The sequence below is a fragment of the Tamandua tetradactyla genome, chromosome 5 (genome assembly GCF_023851605.1).
Source record: "Tamandua tetradactyla isolate mTamTet1 chromosome 5, mTamTet1.pri, whole genome shotgun sequence".
Taxonomy (NCBI): Eukaryota; Metazoa; Chordata; class Mammalia; order Pilosa; family Myrmecophagidae; genus Tamandua; species Tamandua tetradactyla.
The window spans coordinates 190,223,344-190,236,524 of NC_135331.1; the positions used below are offsets into that span (position 1 = coordinate 190,223,344).

The 13,181-nt window shown below is 36.1% G+C and overlaps 1 long non-coding RNA gene across 1 annotated transcript in view; it reads left to right on the forward strand.

Moving 5' to 3' along the window:
* The first annotated feature begins 10,880 nt into the window (after positions 1 to 10,880).
* Positions 10,881 to 13,181, forward strand: part of LOC143682944 (uncharacterized) — a 135,912-nt gene continuing 133,611 nt past the window's right edge. The window contains exon 1 of the long non-coding RNA XR_013175381.1: positions 10,881 to 11,440. This is a non-coding gene — a long non-coding RNA (uncharacterized LOC143682944). The remainder of the gene's footprint in view (positions 11,441 to 13,181) is intronic.

The window sequence follows — 13,181 nt, forward strand, 5'->3', positions numbered from 1 at the left end:
ATTTAAAATCATAGGGCTCAGATGAAGACTGGATACAAAATGAAAAATTTAAACTCTGGACAAAAATATGTTGAAAACAATACTTGGGGTTGCTGATAAAAGACCCAGTATCAGTATGCTTGCATTACCTTTGAAATAAACTATTTCAAAACCCTTAAGGATAAAATGTCATACTTTCAATTTCTTATGGTGACATTGTCAGCATATGTGATAGAGAATCTCTGCTTTATAGAGAAAAAGTGAACATGTAAATAAAGCAGGACTCAGATAACCACTTTTGTGCATTCTTATTTTCATTTACATGTAAAATATTTCATATATTTGAAATGTGTCATTAAATTATACCCTTGTATAGGTTTAGAAGGAAGTGAAAGTCCTTATCTCTTATTTACTTAACACAATTCTTACAATGGATCTGGCACTGGGCAAAATGCTTACTACATTTCTATCTGATGGGGAAACCCTGTGAAGTAACAGGCTGGCTCTGGACAGTATGTGGTTTTCACCATACCTCGGTCCTGCTCATGTAAACAGAATCTGTGGGTCCATTTGATGCATAATATAATAATTATGGATCAATTTCTGCTGGAAAACAGAGGAGGAAGCCACTCACTCTTACCTAAACAATTTAAGTGATGATTTCACAGAGGAAGTAACATTTATATTGGCCTTTGAGAGATGCATAGGAGTTTCCCAGGCAGAGTTTGGAGATGAAGGACATCCCAACAGAACTACTAGCGTGAGAGAGCATAGTCAGTGCAGGGAAGGTGAGAAATTTCTCATGGCCACAGGTCATTGGTAAGTGAGCGAGATGGTGGCGAAGTAGGGCAAGGGGCTTAGAAGTTATATGAGGTTGGAATAATGAGAGCTTTAGAGCCAAGAGAAGGAGTTATTCTGTAGGCATGAAGAGCTCACCAGTGTTTTAAACAGAGGACTGACATGAATTGATGGATTTTTAGAAAAATATAATAAAGTAACAGTGTGAAAGTTGTGACAAACAGGGGCAGACTGGTATTAAAATCTCCTATGCAGAAATAGTACTGATGTGAGATTTTTTCTTTCAGCAGAAATGAAAATGTGGTCTTCTCTAAGAAGATTTGGCAGAAAGTTGCTATTTCTCTTCTGCAGATGTTATATATTAGCATTGGTTTTACTGCTAGATTATAATAAAATATGTATAGAATAAAGAATATCATGAATATTTCAATTTAAAAAATCAACAAAATATTTATCCTCTTACAATAATTTTATAATAAGATATAGGTATAAAAATATACTTTTTTTCATTCTGTATTAATTTTTTCATATGTTCAATTACTATCATCCATGTTGCTGAGGGAAGTTAATAAAGCTGATGAATTTACTCCATTGGTAATTTAAAAAACTGTTTTTAAAATCTATTTTTGTAGCACAGTATATAATTTGACTGGTATGGTATCTTATTCAAACACCATAATTGCATGGAACCTTGAATAGGGAGTGAGATCTTGTTGGTTTGTACAGGATGGTGTGATGCCTTGCATCCAAGAATAATCTGGGCAAAAGATTAAAACATATTTACAAAGTGCCCTTGAGATTCTGTGGAAAAATGTGGAAATATTAACTTCCCCACCTGGGGAAGACCTCATATTCTTGCAGCTTGGGTGACTGATAATATGAGGGCTCGGCCCTTGATTTTGGGGCTAGCCTTATGAAACTTGTTTCCTACAGAACTGAAGTTAAATCTACTTATAATTATGCCAAAGAGTCACCCCCAGGGAACCTCTTTTGGTGCTCAGATGTGGCCTCTCTCTCTAAGCCAACTCTGCAGGTGAACACACTGCCCTCCTCCATATATGGGACATGACTCCCAGTGATGTAAATCTCCCTGGCAACATGGGACATGACTCTCAGGGATGAGCCTGGCCCTGGCAATGCGGATTTGAGAAAGCCTTCTTGACCAAAAGAGGAAAGAGAAATTAAACAGTTTCAATGGCTGAGAGATTTCAAACAGAGCCAGGATTCTGGAGGCTTTTCTTATGCAGTGTGTAGATATCCCTTTTCAGTTTATGGTGTATTAGAATAGCTAGTGGGAAATACTTGAAATTGTTGAACTGTAACCAATAGCCTTGATTCTTGAAGATGATTGAATAACTGTAGAGCTTTTAAGCTCTGTCTGTGTGATTGTGAAAACCTTGTGACTGACATTCCCTTTATCTAGTATAAAGACAGATGAGCAAGAAAAAGACAAAAAAAAAAAAAATAAACAATAGGGGAAGATGGAGGCTGGGATGTTCTTTTTACATTTATTTTTATTTTCTTTAAAAATATATACAAAGCTCCTATTTGGAATGATGAAAATGATTTGGTAATGGATAGTGGTGATAGTAGTATGACATTGTGAACATGATTAATGGCCCTGAAATATATATCTGAGTGTGGTTGAAGGGGGAGATATATTGTATATATGGTAATAGGATAACACTTAAAAAAATCCATGAAACTGTACTATACAGACAGTGAACCCCAAGTTAAGGCATGGACTGTAGGTAATAGTGTAGTTGTAAAAGTGGGCTTTCACCAGGTGTAGCAGATATAGCTCACCAATCCAAGGTGTTGCTAATAGCGTGTTATATGGGAATCCTGTATTTTATGCATGATTTTTTCTGTAGACCCACAATTTCTCTAATGAACATTTAAAAAAATATGTGAATATATGCTTCCTCTACAACCTTTCTGCAGATACCCAAGAGCAAAAACAATTGATTAATGCTTTCCCTCCTTTACCTGAATCTTTATCATAAGCAGACATAACGTTAATTGTTAGAAGATTATGGGAAAGGCAGAAGGATGAAGAGAAAAGGAGGAGAAAGTACAGGAATAACAAATGCACCAAAAAATATTTTAATTCTTGTATAATTGAAAATTGAAAAGACAAAATTTTATGGGGCTTTGAAAATAGGAACTCTTGCTATGAAGATAATTATTATTACTATTATAGATAGTATCTTTTTTTCTCTACTCTCTTATTTACACTGCTCAAAATCTCTATGATAATGGGTTATAGAGCAAGATATTCTCATGTCCAGGACTGTTTGTCCATGTCAAAAATTATTTGATGGTTTTAACTTGATTTGACAAGTCAGGCCAATCAAAACAATCAAACAAGCTTCTATACCATGCCCCATCCTAATTATACTGTCAACATTTAGATGCTTTGTGATAGTAAAGCATATTAATTGTTTGCTACAAAGAGTTTAGGGTCATTTGCTGCCCTTCCAGCATGTAAAATGATTTTCACTATAGTGAGTATGTAAAGAAATAGTTGGATTAAATTCTGAGTAACGCAATTTATTTCCTTCCTTAATGCAAGACCAGTACTAATGATTCTTGTAACAATTGTCATAAAGATGATTCATATTTTTCGATGTCGCTTTATAAATGCACCATCTAGCACAAGATAGAAGATTCTAGTTTAATTGCTAACATTTATCATTTTGGGTCTCATTTTCCCCTGGAGTAACGTTTCTAGGAATGATAAAAAATAAATCATTACTTAAAAGATTGGGCTTGAAAAAGAAATTCAAGGCTATTAGACCAAAGTTTTTACTGGGGGGGGGGGGGCGTATGTATTATCCTAGTTTATATCTTTTTTTTCTATTGGATCACAGATATTGTTAAAGGGCCAATTATTAAAATTGTCTTTTTGGGATGAAAGTTTAGATTAAATAGGCAGATTGAAATTTGATGTATAAATGTAGGAGCAATAGAAATTTACTTTAAGATTATCCTTTTAAACAGTATCTTACATGAGTAATTCTTTTTGTGTCTCTCTTTGTCTTTTCCTCTCTGCCTCCTCCCACCTCCATTATTTCCTCTTCTTTTCCTTCCACAAATATTTATTGAGAACTCCCTGAGTAAGGTAAAAACACATTAATGTAATGGCAAATATATTAGCAGACAAAGGCAAAGCACTGTTGAGGTTAGTCATGAGCAACACTTGAACACAGAAAGAAGAGAGAAACCTGAGTAGGTGGTGACTGCAGAATCAAATCTAGGTGTCTGATTAGGTAAAAGGAGTCTTGGTAGGCACTGTAGGTCTAGCAAGCAAGAGGTCGTGTTGCAGCTGGCAGAGAGAGAAGTTCTGTTAGATGGTGATTGGGTAAAGAAATGATAAATTACAGTTTGCTGTGGCCTGTAGCAGGCCTTCTAGTGGAGAAGAGCATGTCGCACAGGAAAAGGGCGTGGATGGTGAGGAACAGGAGGCACCAATGGTGGTTTGGGTAGTAAAGCAGATGATTCATAAAAAACAAAGCCATTTGTTTGACTTGAACAGTGAGTATAAACTGGGTCATAGAAGGGTGGCCAAATTGGATGATGGGCTGTTGTAAGAAAAATTAATTTGAATCAAATGACTTATTGTTTTTTTTTAATTTCCTCTTTTCGAGGGGCAGGTATTAAAATGGGTAATCATAGAATCAGAATAACACTAAAGAGGATAATTTCAGAGATTATCAGTGGTGAAGAGCAGGCACTCTGGAGTCAGACTGCTTAGGTTTAAATGCCAGTTCCACTACTCATGTGACTTTGGGCAATTTATTCAACCTTGTTGTGCCTCAGGGTTTTCATTTTTAAATTGAGGAAAATAATGGTACATACCTTATAGGATTGTAATGAGAATTAATTGAGTTAATACCTGTTAAGTGCCTGAAAAAAATAACTGGACAATAGTAGATGGTTGTTAAATTAAAAAAAAAAACACACCTAAGTAATGACTGTATACATGAATGACTCATGAGTGAAATGGTAAATACTACTGTTTTGGGGAAAAATAAGACAGAAATAAAGTATTTAGGGTTTGGACTAGAAGTGTAGCTTGAGATCTTTAAAAGGAGTAGATCTAGAATTTACTTCCTCTAGGGTTTCAAGACCAATCCAGTGCTTGCCCAAACGTGCCAGCTTGGCCAGGATGCATTGCAGGCTTAGTCATACAGTTATTAAGAGGATCTAAGATTTCAAATTACTATTTGAAGGGCCAAGGGCAGTTGGGTTCCTATATCCACTGTGGAATTAGCAGAACTTGGACCAAACTTATCTTTCCAGGGAACGAGACTTAGAAAATTTGGATCTCCTGAGAAAAGTACCACGTCACTCAATGTACATGGGTCCACAGATTCCGAACTAATAGGCCAAAGATGTAATCACTTACACAACAGCTAAAAGGACTTAAAATCTGGTTTAGAAGGTGTTTCATGTGTTTGACTCATTAATGAAGAGCTGGCTTTTGTGATTTGTACCGATTGTGAGTAGCACCTAGCACTTCATGACATTTGAAAGATTCCTTCAGTCTTTCTTTGAGTCTATGATGTATCTGTTTGGAGAGTTCTAAAATTGTGAAGACATTTTATAGAAGCTGGAGAATGTTGTAGATTAAGAAATGGTTACTTCCGGTGAGAGGTTGATTCATTTCCTGTTGTTCTAGGGGAAGAGGTCTATTAATGACAAAAATATGAATTTTTCTCTGTTACTTTGTTTAGTCTGTGGGGAGTAGCAAAGGGTTATTCTTTACAGTATGTTTTCTAATGATTTTTCCAAACTAATTTCATATTCCAGTCTTATATATTGCTCTTGGGCTTTTCTCCTTACATTTTCCCCCAGTGGATTATTTATACTTTTAAAAAAATGATGAATAGTTCTATGTATATTTTAAATGCATTTATTTCCTCCAGAGAATCTGAATGAAACAAATACATTCTTGCAAAAGACTCCTAATATAGTTTCTTATTCATTTGAAATTCTTTATCATTCATTCTAAAAATTCTCTACAACTTGAATGCTTTATACTAAAAATCTATATTTCATATTTAAAATGAAAATTGTAGAAACAAGTTAAATCAAGAAGGCATTTTAGTTTCTTCTGGAGAGGAGTATATCACTACTTAAAATACATCTACTTAAGTATTTTAAAAAGTTTTTTTTCTGTGTATCACTATGAAACTTCAAACATTTATGATTTTTCTTTCCTCCTACTCCAGATATTTCTCTCACTCCCTCTTGTGCTGCATTAGCTGTACTTTGGCACTTAAACATTTAAATACAATTTTATCCTGAGATCTATTAGTTTGTTTCCATATAGCTTATATAAATATCAATAAAATGGTTGATTTTGGAGAAGAAAAAACAAAGCAAAGTGAAGGCATATGGCAACTAAGGCACAAAATTCTCCACATATTTACTTCATTTTCTTTTTCTCCCCCCTCCCATCTAATCAGATCCTTATCAAAACTTAAATATCTGTGTTTTTAGAATTCTCTGAAATTGGAATGACACTGGATATCATTTGCAGATTTTTAAAATGCAGTTATGAACACGAGCATAAATATTTGTAGAGGTAGCGTGAGTAGAAAATATATGCAAGCTTAGCTGTCATGAATTCTATTGGAAATTGTTTCTAAGATGGGTATTTTAGTTTGCCGTGGTTGCTGTAACATGTGAAAGACTGGTTAGCTTAAATAGCAGGAATTCATCATCTCATGGTGCTGGAGGCTAGACTTTCAAAATCAGGAGGTCGGCAGGATCACACTTTCCCTCAAGTCTGTAGTATTTTGGTAGTGGCTTGCCAGCAGGCAATCTATAACTTAATCTCTATTTCTGTTACCTGGCTATCTGTTTCCTTCTATCTCCTATTGCTGTGTCCGAACTTCCTCTGTTTATAAAGACTGCAGTCATATTGAATTAAGGCTCAACCTGATTCAGTTTGACCTTTTCTTAATAGGAACCTCAAAAATACTGTATAAAAGGGCGGGCCGCGGTGGCTCAGCGGGCAAAGTGCTTGCCTGCTATGCCGGAGGACCTCGGTTCGATTCCCGGCCCCAGCCCATGTAACAAAAACAAAGAAACAAAATACAATAAAAACAAGAAAATGTTTAAAGATGTTTCCCTTTCTTCCTTCCTTCCTTCCTTCTCTCTGTCTTTCCTTAAAAAAAAAAAAAAAAAAAAAATACTGTATAAAAATGAGTTCACATCCTTCATATCCACAGGACCAGGTTTAGAACCTGAACATGTCCTTGTGTGGTGCATGAGTCAATCTCCCACAATGGGCTTCAATAAACTACATATTTTTACATTTAAAATGTTGAAGCTCTGATCAAGATATTGTGGCACTTATATGGGACTTTTTACATGTATGTGCCATGATCCACACTCTGTAGGTATTTATAATTTAGTTGAAGTGAAAAGAAGTGGACACTGAGAAGATATAAACTAGTCATGTGAATGGCACACATTTGATTATAGTTCTGGAGACTAAGGACATTTTTGACTTAGAGGAAGTGTATTAAGTTAGGGTTCCCTAGAGAAAAAGAACCAACAGAAGCGATCTGTAAATATGAGATTTATAAAGGTGTCTCATGCAACCGTGGGAATGGAAGAGTCTAGAATCCATAGGGCAAGCTGTGAAGCTGGCAGCTCTGATGACGGGTCTGGACGAACTTCACAGGAGAGGCTCACTGGCTGAAGAAGCAGTGATCATCTCTCTTCTTCCTCAAAAGCCTTCAACTGACTGGCTTATCTCATTGTTGGAGACATGCCTTCGTTGATTGCAGATGTGATCAACCACAGATGCAGTCAACTGACTGATGAGTTCCTAAATCAGCCTTCCGCTTTATCAGCCAGCCTGGAACTATCCTTGCAGCCACAGTCAGGCCACTGCTTGCCTGACCCCACAACTGGGCATCATCGTTCGGCCAAGTTGACACCTGACCTGCACTTATCACAGGAGGGTATTAGGTAGATGTATATGTATGGTTTTCTTGAGAAAGAATTCATGCATTCCATTAGACTCTCCCCAAATCTTAAAATCATATTTGTTGTCATTGTTTAGGAAGCTGTTGGGTAATCAGGGATGGTCTCTTGGAAAAAATCAGATAAACTCGGAACTTAAAAGATGTGAAAGATGTATGTGAGTGGAGAGACTTATAGGGAAAAGGGAGGGCATTCTGAGAGAGGTCAGCATTACAAATGGATGATTGAAGGTGAGAAAGTGTAAAGTAATTTTGATCAGGGAATAATGAGTAGGCAGGCAAGTCGAACTGGAGTTTAAATAAGGTGGGCCAAATTGCAGATGCTTTGGTTTTAAGACATAGTGGAGTGGGTCTTCAAATGTTTTTCAAAGTAGAATTGTCTATGGTATATAAAACAGATTGAGAAATGAATGAAATTAGTGTTAGATTATTTTTATTGAGAAATGAATGAAATTAGTGTTAGATTATTTTTGTTTACAAGGTACATGTATGAGACTTAACAGGGAAGAAAAAGGAGAAATGAGCTTGAGAAAATGATAAAAATGGAAAGGTTTTTTCAACTAAATGGTCATATACAGGAACTATAAATACATTTATACACAACAACAAAAAATTATTGACTACCTAACCTGTGAGCCAGTTCCTGTTCTAGGAACTTGGAATACATTGGTTAACAAAGAAGTGCTTGTGCTCTTGTGGTGTTGGTGTTTATGTTCTAGGGGATGATACAGCAATCCTTAGTGAGTGGAACAATTATGGTGGACAAAATACTAGTTGTGAAAGGGAAGCTGTTAGAAAGTAGTGGAGCTACTTCTAAATTTTTGTGACAAAACATTAAATAAGACACTTGTTCATTACAATTCAGAAGAGATGGTATTATTTGTCATTAATATTCCATTTGAACTAAAGAGTAAATTAACTTTAAATGATATTAAACATTTGTTTCAGAATAATATTATTTAGCTATTCACATGTTCTACAATGGTCTGATAGAAAAAAGAAAAATTAATTGAAAGGATCTAAAATGCTTTGGAATGCTAGATTGTGGTGTTGAATTGATTGGGTATTAATCATCATATTAAACAAATTATTACTCAGTTGTTCAGTATATGGGTGGTTTCCAACAATGTTTGTCATAGGAAATCCCCTTTTCTTTAGAGTATTTCTCTAATAAGGCAGACTTGTTATAGTCTTACTAAGCACTGATAAAAGAGTGAACTTAAGGTGCTACAGTTCACATGGGACACAAACCTTATAATAATATTAGACACTTTCTCTATGTGGTGTAGATTTATGTGCAATTCAAAAAGTTAATTTAGCAAATATTTAATAGATACTATCTATGTTCAAGGTACTATACAAGGCAATGGAAATTAAGTAAAAGAATACACAGAATCTGTCTCTAAGAAATTCATCATCCAAATAGAGAAAAGAGCATGTGAAGAAACAAAGCCAAAACAAAAAAACAACTATAATACAACATTTTAATGGAGCTTAGAAAAAGAATGCCGGATTCTGCCTAGAGTTATCTGGCAAGCTATACCAGAGGAGAAAATCTCAAGACAACTCCCTGTGCCAGTTTGAATCTTCTGTGTACCCCATGTCCTTTAATCTTCATTCAATATTGTTGGGTGAGAGCTCATTGATTATTCCCATGGAGATGTGAGCCACCCAATTGTGAGGGTAGCTTTTGATTATATGATTAGATGTGTCTCCACCCATTCAAGGTGGGGTTGTTTATTGGAGCCTGTAAGAGGAAACCATTTTGGAAAAAGTTTTAGAGCCCATGCAGCCAAAGACCTTTGGAGATGAAAAAGGAAAATGCCCCCCGGGAAGCGTTATGAAACAAGAAGCCTGGAGAGAAAGCTAGAAGACATCATCATGTTGCTCTGTGCCTTTCCAGCTGAGAGAGAAACCTTGAATGTCATTGGCCTTCTTGAACCAAGGTGTCTTTCCCTGGATGCCTTAGATTGGACATTTCTATAGACTTCCTTGCTTTAATTAAACATTTTCACAGCTTTAGAACTGTAAATGTGCAACTTAATAAATTCCCCCTTTTTAAAACTGTTTCGTTTCTGGTATATCGCATTCCAGCAGCTTGCAAGCTAGAACACTCCCAAAGGTAGACCAGGTAAGAAAGAGCATATCAGGGAAATACATCAAAGTGGTATGTCATAAGGAATGATGCGTGAGACTGTGGGAAGGGTCAACTCATACGAAACCTTGCATAACAGTCCATTGTTATTGGATCTTCTGAAATGGAGTCCTTGTAGCCCTGTAATTATAAAAGAAATAAGGCCATCATTATAATCCCTAAACCCAATGTGTCAAGCAATAAAGCACTTCCATGAAGTGTTAGAAAATAGGATGGTGCAGTCTAATGTGTAACAAATAGTCATTTTTGTTGGATGAATCTGGATTCTCTGGGGTGAAGGAGAGTCAAACTATAAATAGAGACAGGAAGTTTAAAGAGCTTCCAAAAGGCAATCTTTTTGTATTCAGAGTGTGGAAAAGAGTCACAAAATGAATTACATAAATTTATTAACTTATCCAATGAATATTCATTATTTGCCCACAGCATATTACTGTGGAAATGAGAGTCTTGTGCTTGAGTAGTCTATCAAGTTCCACAAACATCACCATCTTTGTATCTGAAGAACTAAAATAATGGAATCTACTGAATAATATTGTGGCTACTGCCCCCCTCCCACCACACCCCAGGTATCTTCAGTAAGTTATGTTGCTGATCTTCCAAATCTTTCCAAAGATTTGGAAAGTTAATGGATAATTGCATTTCCTAATGTGCTTGTAAGTAGTTCTTCTGTGAATGGAATGTTAGCCTATTTATAAGCTGTATCTCAAAGTGGTCTACTGGGAACTCTTTAAGCTGGTGCTACAAATTTGGGATTGTGAAAAATAAAACAAATACTTCATTATTTTCAGTATGTGTTCACAGTAGGAGAGAAAAAAAATGACAGAGAAAAGCAATAAGAGCTGTCCTTGACAACCACGACAATCAGTGTTGGTTGGTGGCCCCCACACAAATGTTCTCTGATTTTGTTCAGGTTCTGCCCAAACTCTGCCCTGGGGCCTTGTGTTTCAGGAGAATTTGGCTTCTTCCCCAGTTGCAGGAGTGAATCTTGATTAGTCCATACCAGTAAGGTAATTCCATAACCCTGCCAACTGAGTCATTCTGGTGGCTTGTGACAGAATGCTGGCCAATGACCTGTGTGGAGGAATCAGTTGGATAGCTTCTGAGACAGTTTTATTCATTCTTATTTGGGGTTATCAAGAAGGGAAAATGGCCTTTCCATTCTAGCCTTTGGAAAATACATTGAGAAAGTAATGTTTGAAGCTGCCATCACCATCTTGCTACTATGAAGGGACAAGCCTGGGAACATATGTCTGCATACTGGTGATAGTGGCCAATGGAGAGAACCAGGTTCTTCATGGCATAATGGACTCAGGAACTGACCAACGAATCATTCCTGCTCTGCCATACTCTGAACTCCTATATGACATAACAATGTCTTTACTGAAGCCACTCTTCTCTTAATGGCTTTTCTATTTCTTGTACCCAAAAGCAGCCTTCCTGATACAGCAACTACCCCATTCTTGGTGTGTCCCCAGAATTGGGCTTAGGCCTTTTGTTCAGGCAGGTAGGTATATTTTGTACTCTCAAGGAGCTAAAGCAGACGGGTTGGAGGTCTGGTGTCATGTTAGATGTATTTATAAATTATATTTTTCATGTATATAGTAAAACCAAACCTTAAGCATCATTATAGTAAAGCTTGAGTTGGTAAACTAATTAAGAAATATAGAAGACATTGCAAGAGTTTTAAAAATCCACAGACAGGTTTTAATCTATGGCTCAAATAGATGAAAATCAAGATACTTTCTTATTTTTCTGATTACTGAAAGTGAAAACAGAAAGACCCTAAAGCAATTGATAAAGAACTAGTGATGAATTGAGCAGACAACATTTTTCAGAGGTAAAAATAAATGCAGTTATTCTGGAAGTTAAGGTAGTAAATAGCTCTCCACTGTCCTTTGAAATAAGTAAATCGAGAGACAAAGTTTAACTATTGATAAATAAAGTCTGAGTTAGGAAATTCAGAGATTTGAATCATGTGGCCTATCAACTGCCTCTTTTTAGATCACTGTTGACACCATTTGTGTAAGGGTGTGAATGACATTTAAGAGCCTCTTGGTTGTATGAAATTGAATTTCAGTGAAACTAGGCTGTATTTTGTATGGTACCTGACTTAGCATTTTTTCTTTAGGAAGTATCATTTTAATTAGTGTATTTGAAGGTATCCTTTCTAAGTAGTGATTTTCTTCACAGACTTCACTCTATGTCAAATATTTCTGACCTTTAAAATGCCTCAGAATTACTGCTGTTTTCCCTTCTTAAATTGGGAGAACTTTATTCTTTATTGAAAAGTAAGAACTGAAAATGTCATATTTTCTTTTTTGAGGTGTAGAGGAAATCTTTTGGAAATATTCAGTCTTCTGGTTTCACAATTGCAACTGACAATTGTGTGGAGTATTAGGTCAAACATTTTTGCCATTGGCATTTCTCACTTTCAGATGTAAGGACTTGATGCTGGTATAAAAACAAATGAAGCAGAACCTGCAAAAAATCCCCACCTGTTTCAGGGAACTCGGTACCCAACTGAGAGTGATTTCTGACAATATTCATGTTGGCAAGCAATGTCTGAGTTTAAATGGCCAGTCTGTTCACTTTTTACATTACTTACTCTGCCATCCTGGCTTGAGAAGCTTCTTCTTTTTGGTAAGGTGGTCTTATGTGGACCAACAGGGGGTGATGATGTCTCCTAACCTAGGTGTCATGGCTTCTGACTGAGGGAAGATCAGTCATTCATTCAGAAAATGTCTTAGGGATAGGATTTGATGTCTTAAAATTCGAGGGCTTAATGTGTGGGTGGATTATCACTAATAACTGATCATAGAGCTTCAAAAATTTTTCCAGCAGCTTTCTAGAATGCATGGATGAAAACTGCATTTTCTCAGACATTTATTGGGTACCACCACTGGACCTGTGCCAGTGCTAAGTCATTGTTAGCCATGGAAAATTAAGAACATATCTTTGCATGGAATGTGTACATGCAAAGATATCTAAGTGCAGCACAGAACTGCCAGGTAATAAAGCTGCGGTGCAAGTAGATGAAAGGACAAAGATTAGGCATCAATTGATGAAAAGAAAATCATCCATCCATTCATGCAACAAGTTATAGAACACCACTTATGTGTCAGGTTCAATGCTTTGTGCAAGAGATATGCCTGCAAACAAAATAGATTTATGAATCTTATTTGTGGCTGATAAGACATTAAAAGGTCTTTCTAATATTTAATTACAAACTAGGTTAAATATTATGA